This window comes from Anas acuta, chromosome 4 (assembly GCF_963932015.1).
Source record: "Anas acuta chromosome 4, bAnaAcu1.1, whole genome shotgun sequence".
Taxonomy (NCBI): domain Eukaryota; kingdom Metazoa; phylum Chordata; class Aves; order Anseriformes; family Anatidae; genus Anas; species Anas acuta.
Window position 1 is genome coordinate 71,276,331 of NC_088982.1, and position 17,454 is coordinate 71,293,784.

The 17,454-nt window shown below is 39.9% G+C and overlaps 1 protein-coding gene across 5 annotated transcripts in view; it reads right to left on the bottom strand.

The window, feature by feature from the left end:
- The window catches only part of DKK2 (dickkopf WNT signaling pathway inhibitor 2), a 118,319-nt gene that overhangs the window by 63,214 nt on the left and 37,651 nt on the right, over positions 1-17,454 (bottom strand). The gene's annotated exons all lie outside the window — the stretch shown is intronic.

Here is a 17,454-nt window from a genome sequence, read left to right on the forward strand (position 1 = left end):
CACGCAGCATGATGGAGAATTATAGCCTGAAATATGAACGCCAATACAACTAGCGTGACCCCATCATCCTTCATAGCAGGGCAGGCAACCACCCCTCCTTAATCGTCTAAGCACAAATGTTCCTTCAGAAGGGAAAAACAGTCTTCATTATGCCTGGTAAATTAAAATCTAGTTCTTGGGACTGTGAATGTGTTTAATAACAGGACCCTACATAGGAGCTACACAGGATCTATGGCACAATAAGAGGGTATTGCTAGCATCAAACCTTAGCTTGCAGGAATTCCTCAGACACAGGTGGCAGGTTCTCTTTGATCACGAAAATGCAAATGCACACCTCAGGTTCAGCGCGACGTACTCTGAGAACTCCCTGGGAACGTCACAATCTGAAACCAAGGTATTTCTATAAAGTTAGGACCCGACAGCTGAGCGTTTATAGAGCTGTTTTCAATTACAACATTAAGTCCAACAGTTTAAAGCCAAGACTCCTAATTTACAACAGTACTTGTTAATTTACAACACTGAGCTTGTATAACGTTTAAGTAAACACTGCACTTCTGGATGACAGAAAGCTAAACAATGAAATAAAACTTCAGAAACATATCTACTCCTGCAGTTTTCAAAGAGCTTCCAGTTCTCCAAAAACAAACAGCTCCCAGCTGCCCAGCGTTTATGGTCATGCCTCCTGTACTCCTAAATATGTAGAGAGAAAGGGACCAGCAGCTTCAACATTTTTCATTCAGATGATCCTTCCACCAAATCAGATTTTAAAGGTAAATTCAACTTTTGCCTGCTGTAATTCTGTTTTGGTTTGTGAAGAGAAGGAAATAGAAGAGAAAAAAATAAACAAAAACAGAAAGACTAAGGATAAACAGGAAATGTACTTTATTCTTACCACTGAAGAGCTAGCTCAGTCCGCAGAAGTCTGTCTTCCACTGAAGCTAAACTCTCATCTTTTTCTTGAGCCTTCCAGCTGGAGAGGACTCCCTCCCGTTTCAGACTTCTGTGGCTGAAAGTAGTCAAGTTGCAGGCTCCTCATCCTAATCAGCCATTGCCTCACCTCCTTTCCCACTAAAAATCTCAGCTACCCTTTTTTTCTCTCCCTCACATGCCACTCTCCTTTCCTCACTCTTGCTGAGACCTCAAAACGAGGGATGATCAAAGAAGTAGGAGCTGTGCAGAACATCAGTTTTTCAGAAGAACACAGAATTGTAGAATCATGGAGGTTGGGAAAGACCTCCATCTGGTCCAGCTGTCCCCCTGCCACCAATAACATCTACAATATATATGTCTAAACATCCAAAATGAGATGGCACGCGAAACACTATTTTTGGATGAATTATTGCATGTGTCACAAGAGGCATATGCTTCATTTAAGACATCCGTGTAACTGAAATTATTATTATTATTTTTTTTAACTTATCCCCAAAGCCTGCTGTTTCCAAAACTCTGCTGAGGATGATTCCCTTTAAGGTCTCTCTTGGTTTTCCTCTCAAGCCTATAAAACCAGAGCCTTCAGAACTTTTGAGTTTTATCCTCAGTAATGCGTCTTGGAGAACATTTCAATATGGAAGCCCTCGAAGGGGCAAGAATGCAGAAAATGTGTTTCACAACAGCCTGCCATGGTACAGAGTATGAAGAAAGGACTCGGAGACTGGAAAAGCTGAGGCATGTTCAAAGAAGCTGAGAGCCTGAGGGTAGGTTTTGCAAAGCCCGAGTAATGACTTGAATAACACTGGTGAGCCACGGAATAGGACCAAGAGCATCAAAGGCCTCTTGGGGAGAAACAGGAGAGGACAGTGGCTTCACAACAGCTTCGTGAATATGCGCTACTCGGGATCTATAACACCATAACAAATGAAAATGACAATATTCTTTGGGGGTGGGTGGGTGGCAGGGTGTGCTGCGTTACCAACATTTAGTCCTTTGGGAATATTCTGCATATTTGCGAGCAAAACATTGTGTAACAGCCTAGGAAAATGCCCTCCAGACTCTTCGCCAGGTCTCTGGAGCAATCCAGCTAGAAACATATACAGCCTAGTCCAGAGAAAGGCCAAGAGCGACAACTCCTTCTGAAATTAATGGGATTTTTAAGTGTTCAGCATCCCACAGCTGGCTGAGCTCCTTTATGTGGCAGTAACTGCAGGCAGCTCTCTGGCTAGGGCAGGGAGAGAACCTCAGAGTTAACAGCCCATACAGCACTCTGCCCAGCTGGCATTCAGCTGCCATCACTAAGACAGAAATCCTGAAATTAATTGCTGGCTCATTTTTGAAGGCAAAATTCCCAAGGACACCAATGGGATTTTGCCTAGGATAGGATGTTAGCAAGGACTCCAGGCTTTGAATTATTAGTGATAGACCTTAAAAAAATACCAAGGGATGCTCTCCAGCAAGATCAAATACCACCCATACAGCTTTAAATTTGGAGCGTTTTGTCCATTTTCTTAGCATCTAGAACAAAGACCCCATTTATCTTTGTCTCTGTTCTACACACAGATACATCACATTGAGGTTCTCCTATAAAGAGCTCAGACTCATATTTAAAGTGGAACTCTGCAAGTAGTAAACGCTTTAAACATACTAAAAAGAGCCAAATTCATCCCCTACCAAAATAAACAAACAAAAAAATCCCAAACACCACAATCCCTGCAACCCAGAAATAGGAAGAGTATTATCACAATACTTGAGCGGGACTGAAAGGCGAGCACTGAGTGATAAAACGAATACTAAGACACGGGATGTTTGAAGCAGAAGGCTTAGCATAAACAGGAGAAGAAAAAAAAAGTGTAATGCTACCAAAATGGAAAGCTTAGTGTTTTACAGAAGTAAAATTAAGTTAGCCTGAAAGACACATACAAGCCACGTCCAGCCAAAGTGCTCTCCTGTAACAGGATACACGCCTAGCAGATAGCAGAGACGCAGTAAATGTCATACAGGTTCAGCAGAGCAAATCTTTTAATACCGTCTCCCTTGACATTTTCATAAGCCACCAAGGAAGACACAGACTAGATGAAACATCATATTCAAGGAGTTCTTCTTAATGGCTGACTAATTGGAAACACATATGCAGATGCGTATATACAGAGACATTCCACAGGAGCCTGTCCTTAATTGGTTATTTCCACTATTTTTAATAACAGCTTGAATTATAATGTTACCCATGGAATTAAATAAATGTCCTAAGTGGAAAAGGACTGCAATGACACTGGGCAAAACGGTCATTTTTCACAATAACACTGATATTACAGAGAAATAATCTAGGTTTCAAAAAATATATGAAAAGAAGGACAGACATAGGGTTGGGACTAAAAAGTATGAATTATAGATAAATATCCTTTCCTTCATTTAGCAGAAAGAGAAGGCACATGAAAGAACATACTGCTGATAAAGACTACCCATAGTCAGGCCACACAACGTAAGAAGCCTAAAAAGCCAGAAAGACAAAAATGCATCATTCCCAATTAGTGAGAACCCATGGGGCTTCAAGCAGGACTAGACAAACACCAACATAAAAGCATAAATCACAGCTAAAATTACATTAGTAAAGAGGCATAAAATAGGTATCTGAGTTCTTTCTCCTTTTTTAAAGCCTGTTCTTATGTCTTGAAAGTTCAGGAAGAAAATTCATCTTCCCGTTCCAGTTACATTTCACCCAGAATTGCCCCAAGGTCACAAGAAAATCAGTGGCGCTGGCTAATGGTTGGAAACAGAGGATGTAACGTTGTGTAGGGATGCTACTAGGGAAAGAGAGAAGGGGCTGTCTGTGGAAGCATGGCACAGCGGACTCCAGCACTCCCACCTCCCGCAGGGAGGAGGTTTCCATCAGCCCAGTCTCTCTCCTCACTTGCCCTCCCCGCTGGGCTTAGAAAACCCTCTCAGTATGCACATTCCACATTCCTCTGGCATATCAAAGACATATTAATACATTCCTAGCATGGCACTCGAGGGAAAAAGTATGCCCAAGAGATGTAATTATACTCCCAGCTCTCTGAAAGTGAAATACGGTCCATCTCTATCAGGAGGTACAAGCAACGCATAGGAAGGAATATATTTACTGGAGTAAAGATGGCACGTGAAAACGAAATTTAGCATGGTTTGTTTGAATGCTTTTTTTGTTTGTTTGTTTTGTTTTAAATTTGCACCTCCTGAAAGCACTAATAAGCTTCAGAGATCTGTACCAGTGCAGAATCCCATGGACAGCAATGGGATGGCAAGGGAGCACGAGGCTCCCCCAGGTCTGCACGCTGAGAGATAAAAGCAACGCCTGAGCGTCTGGCTGCATCGAGCACCTACGGACCTTTAACTTACACTAATTGACATCAGAATGTCCTCTTGCAGTAAATCAAAACGAGTTTTGTATCGCTTTGTGGATGACTTGGTTATCAAGTATTGGACGCAGGCCCAGATCTTGCACAGCGAGCTGAGCAGCGCAAGGGTACGTCAGCACAATTTGCAGTGAAGCCATAAATCTGCTGAGTCTCTCTATGACACCAAACACCAAACTGAGGTGAACTCCGTAGTCTAGCAAAATAAAACATTTTATATAAATTGCCTCTACAGCGTGTTGCCTTACATTGCCATTTGCACGATAAATAAGAGAGTTTCGGGTCATACACAGAAATGCATAAAAAACTGTTTTAAGGAAGAGGATTCATCCCCATGGGCTATGAAATAATGCTCTGTTATGGTACCTTCAAAATCTGTTGGAGTTTCGCTATTGGACACAATGGAAGCAGATTTGGACTTCAGTGAGCGGATTTTCTACAACACCTGTGGATGTTTTTAATTCCTGCAGTACACATTATGTCCCAAGACTGCATTTGGCATTGGAATGAGATGATTTTTGAGGCAACATATTCCCAAAGTATTCAAACATTCTTCCTTTTCTCTTTATTTTCTTCCGTAGTACCTGCTGCATCACACCGAATTTCATTCATATGTTGAGAGAACACAGGATGCTGGAGGTACCCGCTTGGGCATCTTTCCCTATTCATCTGAATTTTTATAGACTAAAACAGCAGCCTTTGCTTAATAGCAATTCATCTGTTTCTTAGAAGACACGGAAACAGAAAATGACTGGAAATGTACAGTATAGAAAGCATTATAAGAATTAAAAAGAAAAAAAGAATGCAACCATGGTCTATTTTTCATGTTTCAATGTGCTATTCGTAACTGACTAGAAAAGCCTACTCATTAACAGCAGTTGTTCTAAAAACATGCAGCAGTTACTAGTTATGAGCATATAAATGAAGGAATTTGAGATATTTATAAGCAAGCTTTTGACTTTGTAGATTCCTCAGTGGTTTTCCAATATTTAAAAAAAATAACCAAAAAAAAATTAAAAATTACTGAGCACTTGCTAAATTATTAGTCTTCAAACCACAGAAATACAATATTCATCTTGTCTATCAAACAAACTACGGATACCTTCCATATCAAAATATATTTTAGCATATACTCCAAAACACACTGTACAAAAGAGCACAGCTGCTTGTTCCATTTTACGAGTTTCAAATAAATGCTCGGATGATTACGAGGAAAAGGGGTCGGAAAAAGGCACAGACAGCCAAAGGAGAAAGTAGGCATGCATTATCATGACACTAGTCCACTCGTTTCTTTAATGCATCCCAGCCTGCGTGCGAAAAGCCTTCAGAGGCTCCACAATCAAAACTTTGTGCCTTTTCTCACTCTGAAAATCCTAGCGCAACAAAATGAGCCTTGCAATGTGACCCAAAGGACAACAAAGAAAGTTTTTGGCAAAACGATAAAAGATTCAATTTCCATAGCTATGGCCCTCTAACTGAGAATGTCCCTTTTTGATTAAACCAACTATGAGATCATCTCCAGCGCGGAGCAAACAACTGCTATATTGTCATGCCAGGAGTATGTTGCTATTTGTGCTAAGGCAGGAAGACTTTCCACTTAACACTTAATTTATTTTTATTTAAACATTACATAGCTCTAACATAAAACAACAAGAACCTGGTGCTGACGGGTGTGATGATCTCTGCACTCCTGCTCTTCGCATCCAAAACGGCTTTTGGTCTTTTCAGGCATAAGTAAGTCACTCATTCCTCCGACGGAATGAGGTGATTTCTGAGGCAACGTATTCCCAAAGTATTCAAAACTAGTTGCAGACAAAATTTGCACTTACTTCCTCAAATCAGTTTCTCTTCATGGTTTTGGTTATCTTGATCAAAATCTACCTTGGGACAGATATTTCTGAATAAGGTGACTTAGTTCTTAATAAAGGGACTTACATAGCACATTTATTGAAGATTTTTTGTTGCTGTTTTGTGATATTTTTTTAAGCTTTTTTTCTGCTAAAAGAGTGGCATAGGAGGCAGTGTAACAGTTGTCAAAAAAAAAAAAAAAACCCAAAAAAAAACACTGATCCAGGCTAATGTTATAGAAATGTTATAGACATAAGGAAGAAAGTGCTTCACAATCAAAAATAAGGTTAGGTGAGTGAGAAGAAACAAAACAAAAAAAATCTTGAAGTGTTCAACTGAATAGAAGATACAATACAAATGCATTGTATTGACTGGACTTATTCTATCTGCTTCCAGTGCTATATACAGATCACTAATCAGGGGTGGTATGATTGCAGAAACATAATAACCATTATTTCCTTCTCTTTATTTCCAAGAAATAGTGCTAGTGTTCAGAAAACCTGGCAGAAGTACACAGCAATAATCCAAAGGCATAGTTTTACATTTAAAAGCCTACAATTTCTTAACTTGAAATCTGCTGTTAGGTCCAAATTTTACAAAAGGGCTAGAGTTTCATACTCTTGCTTGCTACCAATTTTCATCTCAGGTCTTAAAAAATACTCTTCTCTAGCTCGAAGGATGTTTAAAGTGAATGCAGAGGTATCTGAGAGAGGCAATGTAATAAAAGTTTCCAGCAAATGTCTTCAGAGTTGCTACCCACCAATCCTACTGCAAACTTGTGCAAATAGAAATGGATTAAGCAAACATAATTTGCACAGACACCTTCACCCCTATTACAGAAAAAGGGACGTGAGGGACATTTGTCTCCTTCTGTAATTTTTTTTTTCTTAAACTTGCTGCAATTATCGTCTACTCCTCTACTATGTAAGAAATGCAACTCTGATTAAGAAAAAATTGCAAACGAGAACCTGGCTGAGTATCCAAATTGCTGACCCTTTCATACCTCAGCTTCTGTGAGATTTACATTTGGAAACGTAAAGCCACGACACCCTTCAGTTTGAAGGAGAACACACCAATAGTAAGATTTTGTTCAGCTGCACTGTGTCTTACAGTTATAAAAACCTGGTTTGAGGTTCAGTTAGGAGAGAGGGATGACAAATATTGTCACTTGCCCAACGCCACAGAGCAGGAAGGCAGCAGCATGGAAATAGCTTCCAGGCCACGATCAGGCTCCATATTATAAGCAGTTAACATCAGGTACCCCCCAAAAAGGGTTTGATAGCTTAGGAGTGACTGACTGTGCTTTGATGACATGAAATATGTGCTGCCTTATCAGCATTTAATGCCATCTCCAAATAATAACGCGAAGGAAGAGAACCAAAGCTGACAGAGGAATTGAAAGGGGACCAGTGATGATGTCAGTGTTGCTAACTGCACTATCTAGATTCTTTTTATTTGATCCCTTTCCCATAAGTAATCTGGGCTGGCACAGAAAAGCTTTGTGGTATTTCAAGTTGTGATACTTCAAAGCTCTGTGCAGTAGCAACAGCAGAGCATAAAAAAGGGAACTTGGATCAGTGGCTTCAGCTCAGGATGATAAAGCAACGTGCATCAACAGGGACGGATCCTGGAAACTGCCTTCACCCCTCCACGAGAAGTCCCTCTCCAGTGTCCTGACCTCCTGCAGAAGATCTCCTTCAGAAATTTTGGAACACAGGCTCTAATTCTTGCTCTAATGGTGCTTTTTCCTGCAGATCACCTTGTCTCTGTGCAAAAGACATTAATATCCTACTAACCATCCTCCAGGGACTCACCGTTGCCTTAATCACATACAAAAGTTCATTACAATTGCTAAGGTAAAAAGCATAATATGGAAGTTTTCAATCAAAGCCTCACAAATCAGTAAAAGAAATGAGGGGAAAAAAAGTTCAGTTGCAGATATTCCTCTTCCAAGTGTGAGCTGCAACTAATTTAAAGTGCATGTTAGAAAGGAACGTATCATCTCGTTTACCGAGAGCTCAAAGACCAGGGCAGACAAATGGCTCCTGAGAGGGCGATTCCCAGGGACAGCCCGCCAGCAATCCCCATTTTAATCCATCACGATCAATGACAAGAACTGTATCAGAACAGTCAGCTCTCCCTTTTATTTGTTACTTTTCATTACAGGGATTAAGCTGCTTAAACCTAAAGTTGTGCTGGTTCATGTTAGCAAACCTGAACACCTGAAGATGTTCTCTGCATAAGATATTATGGCTAATTACAGATGGAATTGATATGATATTTGGAAAGTATCTTTGTGTTTTGAAATCAATAAAGTTAATGGATAGCTTTGGGAAAAAAAAAATCTGTAGGGCTGTAGCAAAGACCTATGAATACGGTAACAATTTTACACCATTTCTGAGAGCTTGGGCTGTGGACATTTGTTGTGATGGGCAGCAGGTGTAGGGAAACTGCCAGTGAGAAATTCCTGTGTGGTAATACTCTCACCCGGCCACCGCTACTGACCCAAGATATGGTTTTCATCCTATGCCGTTCCTACACAAACAACCTGGAAGCATCGTAACGTGAAATATCATGTAACATTTTATACCACCCTGGCTTACTTAGGGGGGTAATAAAGCCGGATAACGCTGGCTCTTCTACACATAGCCTGCATGCTTTCTATGAACATCTCACAGCCATTACTGTCTCTTCTTTTTTCCTGCTGATGAGAGCAACTTGCTGCAGAGGCGCCTTGCCTGGGCTGGGACTTTACGTGTTTTGTATTACTAGCCTTGCAGGAAAATAAGGAACAAGAAAAATCTCTTCTTTTACCCTGCGACAATGCAACCATATTCTGATTTTTTGGTTTTAATCTATATTCCTTCCAGTACCAGTATTAACCAAAGAGGCAGTAATTTTTTAAATAGAAGCCCATGAGCAATATGCAAGGGAGCTCTATAATTTTGTATCTAAGTTTGCTTGGAATATGCCTACCAAAAATACAGGAGTGGATAAAGTGTTAAAAAGGAAGTTAAAAGAGTTTAAATAGGCATTTACTATATTTTCCTAAAGCAAACAGTAAGTTAACCACTTCCATGGTTAAGCTCTGCTGTCTATTGTTTTCTGATTACAAGTACAAGTCATTACAAACTGCACTTTCTTAATAAAGAGTCCTAGAGCAAGGATTTTCTGCAACAATTGTATGAGGTTTTTTTCCAAGTGGAAATAATTGTTCATCTATAAAATCAAGGATATGTGAAAGTCCAAAAATCTTACCACCTATTAGCTCCACAACCTAGGTAGAAACTCAACAAAGATGTTCCCACACTGGGCTGGGGGAGCAGAGCCTTGCCAAGCCAGACATACACTCCTCAGGAAGAAAACATAACACCTTCCAAAGCACACAGGCTAAAGATAACTGGCATTTACTACATTTACGCTTTTTTCCCCATAAATAATTATTTGCACACCAGATTTTCAATTTAACTTCACTCAGAGAAAACAAACACCCTCTGGGGAACCGACCCTTAATTTGCCAATAGTGTCTTCATTCTGCAGTTACTGCTTTTCATGGCTCTTTAAACAGGAATACATTAAAAAGCCAACGGGATGGTTTAAATTCTGGTATTTCTATGACTGCAAAGCTATCTTACAGCTCTTCACGTCTCACTCTTTGATGCTGGATTATCTTTCTTTGGCCTATCTGCCAAGGTATAGTGTGCCAGGAGCCTTCCCCAAGCCTTCCCCTGCAGTAGGCAAGCAGCCAGGACCCTGACATTACCTGCGCTCTCCTTGACTTTGTTTGATGAGGGAGGGTAGGGCTCTCCAATTTCTCCACCCTGCCGAAGGGCAGAGGGATGCTACCAGCTTTTAATATATCATAAGGAGGCTATTCTCATTCCGTAGATTATCTCAGCTTGATCACCACAGCAGCTCCGTTCCTCATCCAAAACAAGAGGAACCAACCTTTTAGCACCACGAAGGTCTTGGGAGAGTTTGGATGTTTTCCTGCCATGCTGCTGGCCCTCGCGTACAGTAAACACCGGCATCTGGTGGCAGCTCGGAGAATCACAGCCCGGTATTTCCAAAGGCACAGCAGGGAACATAAAATAGAAATATGTCTTTAAAGATGGTAGCTTATGCATGAATTGATACTCAATGATAAGATGACCAAACCTCTAATCATGACCACCAGCTAGATCAACATCCTTGCAAGCTCCTCGTGACAGCATATTTATATTCTTGGCAGGAAACCTGAGTCAGCCAGTTTCTAGCGCAAATCTGATACGAGTGGTTGATCTGAACCCCATGGAAAAAGCTCTAAAGATAGTGCCGGTGGACAGGGCTTCTGCTTGTAGAGAACTGGATACTGGAACTTAGATGATGCTGCAATTTGTATGAGATTAGTCTAAGACTGACGCCAAGTCATGCAACTGAGTTCATATCATCAATATAAAGCTATAAAGTGAGGGTTTGTATGTGCAGCTATTGTCATTCCCATGTATTTTTATGTCTGTTTCAGTATCTCCTACTGCATCTCTGCTGTAGCATCAGGGAGCTTTTCTTCTGCAGAGTCCAGCCTGACACTGAATATTTTAAATAGTGTGAGGAGTTTGGAATGAGGTTTGTTTATGTGCCTGGAGTTAAATGTCCTCATCCGAACCAAAGTGCTCATACTTCTGAGCTTTATTATTGCTCCTCAGGAAGCTGTCTCTCCAGATAAGGCACATTATTCCCAATTTAGAAGAGCAAGTAAACACATTTGAAGTATGGCAAAATTGGAAAGGACTAGCAAAGTAAGTGCAAGAATGGTGCTAGGGCTCACTTCAATCTAGTTCATTCGCTTTCTTCAAAAGCAAGGTTAGAGAGGAGTAGACGGATGACCTTGTATGCCTACCTGAGAAGAAAAGGAGACTGATAAAGGCTATTGAAACCAAGCAGATAAAATACAAGACACAGTAGCAGAGCGAATAAATTCAGATGAAAAATCAGAAGGGTATTTCTACTGAGTGAAGCTGAGCTATTCAACCAGCCAGTATTGACTAGCACTTGAAGCCTTTAATTCAAGATCGGATGTTCTTTAAAAATATGTACACTGTCTCAGATAGTTCCTGACATCCTGACATGCCATAGAAATCATGGATTAATAATCTATGGCCTGAACCGTGCAAGGAGCCAGACCAGATGATTTTAACAACTTCTGGCCTTAAAAACTTATGCATATATGGTACCAAATTGAGCGTGTAAATAATTCCTTCCCCATTTGCTAATTGCAATGATTTCAACAGGCCAATTGAACACCTTTAATTTAATTATGGGATCACATGTAATACTCACAAAAGACCACAATTAGGATCTGTTGGAGGTTACAGATGTCTGTCCAAATAAAGTTGATCATGTGGCCATTCAAAGCCCAACAACATTCTCAAGCAGAATAAAGAATATTACCCACTGCAAATTGACTTTTTTTTTTTTCTCCTCCCCTCTTTGGACAACCTCTTTAGAGGTTTGGATCTGCATAACAGCTGAGTCAACTTCTCTTTACAGAATCTGTTCTGATCAGACATTTAAAATTCTTTGAAAGTAAAAGCAACTTGGAAAATTAAATTGTGTTTCAATTTATCTGACTTCATTCCAAGTCTATTACATATCAGATGGTTTATATTTGAGACTCTTTTTAAGAAGCAAGCAATATTCTGGAGGTCTGTATAATTTTTAACTTGATGCATCACAAAAAGGGGCTTTATAAACAATAATGACTCATTGGTGCCTAAGACATCACACCACGTCAAAATTACCACGTTTTTTCTCAAATTCTTTCTTGCTTCCATCAGGCATAAAAAGTCATTTTATGCTACAGAAGTCTCTCATCGAGAGCCTCAGTGCCTTGTACAGGTTTTCTGGATTCTCCATTTCTGAATTTAAATGCATAGAGGCCACACATCAAAAATAACCTGAAGGCCTTTGGTCTTCCTCGTATGAGAAATGTGAAGAAAAGATTCCAGTCACCTCACTTTTGTTTGGGTCTGTCAAAGGAGAGGCAGATGGATAAACTAGACCAATGTTGAAATGACTTGCTTCCAGCACCTCCACAGTTTCAGAGATCACGTCTCCCTGAGCACCTCAGATATCCTTTTTCTAGGCACACAAAAGGATGCAGACCTACAACAAAGGAGCTTTGTGTGTTTCACTACCCACCATAGGCATTAAACTCTTAATGGCTGACATGTCTTTGGAGCTGAAAACTGTTGGCAAAACATTTCTTGTTTTTCTCTCAGTCTAGGAAAATGAGATATTGCTTTTATATTAAGGTACTCCAAAATGAGTCACCTACAGCAGCGTAACCTGCCATTTCCATTTGGTAACAACAGAAGACATCAATTTTCAAAATCTTATCAGAAGTCACCAGTCCGTAAGTATTAGTGGCGCCTACTGAATGTTATCCAGGGAGCTAACTGAAAACATCTGCTCTTTTACTTCACAGCAAATCAATAGATTAAATCAACGTTCTCTTTCCTCCTTTATTCTGTTCGATAGAGGCATAGGTTTTCTTTCATTTTTCTTCTATTTCTTTTAATAACCCACTTCTTCTTGCAAGTCAAATCCAAGTATATTATAGAGATTTCTGTGTCTCTTTCTGGGCTTACTTGGGGAGACATATATCTATGCTCTAGCAGAAGACAAGAAGAAGTAATTATTTTTGAGGCATGTATTTACAAAGGGCTTGGTAAAATTATACCTAGTGTTTGGACTGCTGCCCAGCAATACTAAAAAAAAATAGTAATAGGTACTAAAACAAAAACATACTAGGACGAATAATGTTTATTGCCTTTTTTTCAAGTCTATAATTCATGCTATAAAATTTGATGTTATTATTAGAAATACCCACCTCTGCTCTCATACATTTCTCACCAATGTGATACAACATCACAACTGTGAAGCATGACATGTTTTGTGGAATCACCCACGTATTTAGGCAATTTCTGACTCGATTCAAAACGATGTTTGTGTGTTTGTAGATACTGTTATCATCCCACCAGCATCACTCATTAGACTTGCACCAGGATGTACCAAACAATACAGCCCAACACCCAGACTAAAGTATTTTATAAACGAAAAGCACACTTCCCCCAAGTAGCAGACAAAATTAAGCACTTCTGGACTGATGAAAGATTAAAGTAGAAGTGGTCAAAAAACAGAGGGAGGAACTATCATTTCTACAGCACAGTTGGTATTAAAAATTATTACCAAGATAGCAGCACTGAGAATTTCTGTACTTGCACTATATCAAGATGTGTAAACATAGCCTGAGGATTACCTTCCCAGTCCCTAAAAAGACAGCTCTAGATAGGGATCTGTAATATTAAACTGAGAACAACTTTATGTACACAGCTTGCACCTTTTCTGTTACAGATGGAGATTCCACATTGCTTATGAAGTCTTAATTCACTGTATTTTGACTTCATAAATGAAGACACTTTTACCCCTGACAGGTAGATGTAAATAAAACACAGGAGAGGCATGTTTGACTTGAGCCAAAATTGTGTTGTATTCACGACATGCATTGGAAGTGTGCGGAAGTTTTATTTCCGTACGTATGAGAAGCTGATAAATATAAACAGAGCTAGTCTACAACAAGGTGACATATACAAGTATATAAAATCCTTTAAATCATGCAGGAAAGATAAATCACTGCCTGACCCAGATAACAAGAGCTCTGCTAGCATACTTTGTAGTATATTGTATCCATACGACAACCTGGCAGAGGCTCCCACATAAAGCCAGTAACATGGGAAAGGGGTATTACAGCATCCACTCCCTGTCTTACAACCATTTGGATCGAGGCTTTTGCCCCATGTCACGGCCGGCACTAGTGACTTAAGTCACAGTAAATCAAACCCTGTTTTGGCTTAGTGACTATGAAAAATGCAGTATAGGGATCCCAGCACCATGTCATCTGAGGTTTCCCATCAGCACAGCAACTTTACAGCCTTGCTAAAGTGAGCTAAAGCCTGAGGGAACGTTCCCCAGCAGCCTGAGGTGTGGATAAGGAGGATTTTGAGGAAAATGTAATCGAATATGGTGTCAAGGAAAAAAAGGAAGGACACAAAGAAACATCTCTTAGGACAAGAGAAGAAGCAGAGACAAACACAGGGGAAAAATAAAGAAGCCACAATCCACTGCTAAGCAAACGTTAGGCTGGAAGGGTGTAGTGGCTCATCAGCCCTGACTTGGGCCATCTTGTCAGCCTGAAAGGAAACTGATTTAACTGACATCTGATGAATGGCAGAACAGCAAAGTCAGTCTAAAAGTGGGATATTGTCGCTTTCTATCTCAGTTCCCATGAACAAAGCAGGTTTTTTTCATTTAGGTTTTCTCTTTGTTAGCTATTAAAACAATGATGCCTCACTTGCTACCGAACAAAAACAATAAGAAAACGGGAGGACCCAAGATGACTGAGACCAAACCCCATAAAATAATTAAACTTCAGACCTACCCAAATGCTGACATCAAATGTGTAAGAGCCATTGATAGTTCTCTGTTTCATTATGGGAAACAGAGATTGATGAAACACAGCTGTGTTCACAGCAATTGATGGCATACATCATCATTTCCACAGCATTCACATTAAATTACTTAGCAGCTATAGTGCCAGTATAGATTATGGGATAACCCAGCCCTTTCTTTTAATCTCAGGCATCTGGAATTTCAGGGTCAGATGAACTTTTTTTTTGGTAGGCAAGAGAGACAAAGTAGTAATATCAAAAGAATGAGAGTACCAAATCTCCTCTAAGGAATACGTATTCACATAGCACTCAAAAATAACATTTAAAGTAATTCCTAAATTTTAATATATATTAATATCCAACCGCAGAGCGCAGGAAAAGGGAGAGAGGCTTACACTTACAAGAAGTTCAAAAAACATCCCGTAAAACTATTGGCAACCTAGAATCCTTCTATATCAACCTCAGCTGTGTGACTTGCGTATTTGCATTGTGTTAGACAAACCAGGAGCTCCATGCCCTCAGAAAGGCAGCTGATGTGACCAAAGGTCCAAATGATCCCTTCTAACCAAAGCTGTGTGGTACTTAAATGCAAGACCATTCTGGACAGCGTTAAGTTGATACTGAAATTGCAACCAAGCTGCTTTAACACAGGAACCTCAAGCACTTAACAATTCAGCTGAAACCCAGATGATGTGATTACAACCGGGCAAGTGCTTCACTTGCCAATTCAAGGGCTCAAAGACAGCTCCTCTATCTGAAATAGCCTTTAATTCGAAAGCAGACCGGACAAATAATAAGCACTGTGATCGTAGTATGTAAAAATAAATATATTTTTATGTATATATGTATATAAGAGGCAGCAGCTGAATGCATGTTTAAATAAGAGGCCAGGCTAATAAAAAGAAAAGCCTGTATTTAGGTTATTGTTTTTAAAAATTAAACGCACCACGATATGTAATAGAGCAACAGCATAAGGAAGCAGCAGCACAGTAAAAAGCATGTCTTCTAAAAGTGCCAAGGACAGTTTAGTCTAAACCACAGTGTAAATTGTGAATAATAAAAACAGGAAACTCTGGATTTCCAGTGGACTAATCTTTATAAAATAGCAATAGCCTCGGGAAACCATAAAAATAAAGCCACTTGACCATGTTATTGATTTATGAAAATATGTTCCAGAAACCCCCCACCTCAAACATGCACACATTTCCATGCCATCTTTATGATCCTTTATGTTCTACAAAATGCAAGTTTCCCACCGTCCCATTTTACTGAACTTGGAGGTGACGGTTATGTTACAGCTTTTCTTTCCACTGTGGTCTCTTGGTTTTCTTTGCCACACGTTTGATACTCTCTTACTTATTATCCACTTCATTTACAAGGTAAATTTTGAAAATGTTTCAGGAAAGGTCATAAAAAAAAAAATTAATTAATTTCTAGGGGTTTCAGTAATAAAGAAGGTAAACAACTTCACCTAAAGCAAGTGAAAATTATCAAGGTCATTAGAGACACTCAGCATTCAAAGCAGGTTTGTTGTTGTGTCACTAAATTTGTGTAAAGGGAGTTCACATTTTTGACATTCATCACGATAATTTAAAAGAATACATCTCATCTATCTTGAGCCTAGCAGTTTTAAAGCATTTCAAATGAGTTAGGGAAATATTTTGAAGTTCCATTCAGCATCAGGTGTTCAATGTCCTGAGTCACTTGAAGGAAGAAAGCAACATCATATTTCTTGAAACTCTTCCACTATTTATGACACCTAATGACTTTAACCTACCTGGTCAGAGTTTGTGTTGCTTCTACAAAAATAAATAAATAAAAATATGTATATATATATAAAGAAATGTGCTTGCCACGGCCACAACTTTAACCTGAGAACATTCAGCTTTGCCAGCCTGCTCTCACTGCCAAACATCTGACCTGAAAACTTCTGCACTTTGGTGCTCCTGCACATCAGCTGGGAAGCTGCAGTAATTAATCCAACACAAGGGGATGATCTTCCACCTCAGATCACATCCCCAAAAAACATTCCTTCCAGCCTGTTGAATGAAAATGCCCAGAACGTACCTACTTCGCAGAATTTGTCACCTGTAGTAACTCTGCTTGTAACAAGACAGAACCTGGCAGTAAATAATAACAGAGGTAGAGGAAAGGTATCCAACATTGTCTTCTGGGATATCTCAGAGAGAAATGGATATAACTATGAAGCATACCACATTTATTCCCCTTAGTCGACACTGCACAGAAACCTACTGTAAAAGGGCAGGACTAACAGAGAAAAAACAAGAAATTCTCCCAAGTCAGCTGAGATACTCCCCACCTAGGAAGACGCTGCCCACCTGAAAAGTGCTTTGAATGCTTTTCTCTCAGTCTCCAACAGCTAAATGAAATTATATGCTGCAACTAATAAGCTCAAGGGATTGTTTCATCTGCCTAAGCCTATGTCTCAGCCGGCCTGGGACAATCACGAACCCAGATGATCCAGGGGAGCCAAAACACACTACGTAGAGCAAATCATTCCATCATTTCATTAGCCTATTGTATGCATTTGTACACATGCAAAAATACAGCTGTGCACAGCTTTCCTCAGAGAGAGGAGAAGCAGCCTGGACCCTTTTCCAGGCTGGATGGTAAAGTTTCACGCTCCCCGTTTTTGGCAGGTAGCTCCATGTCACAATGACATTTCTGTTTTCTGTTAAGGTCAGGCACGGGTTTTTATTTTCTGCATTTGGAGAAACACCTCCCTGCCCTGGGAACTTTGTGCTGCAAGTATTTCCCCTCCTTGAAACATTTGT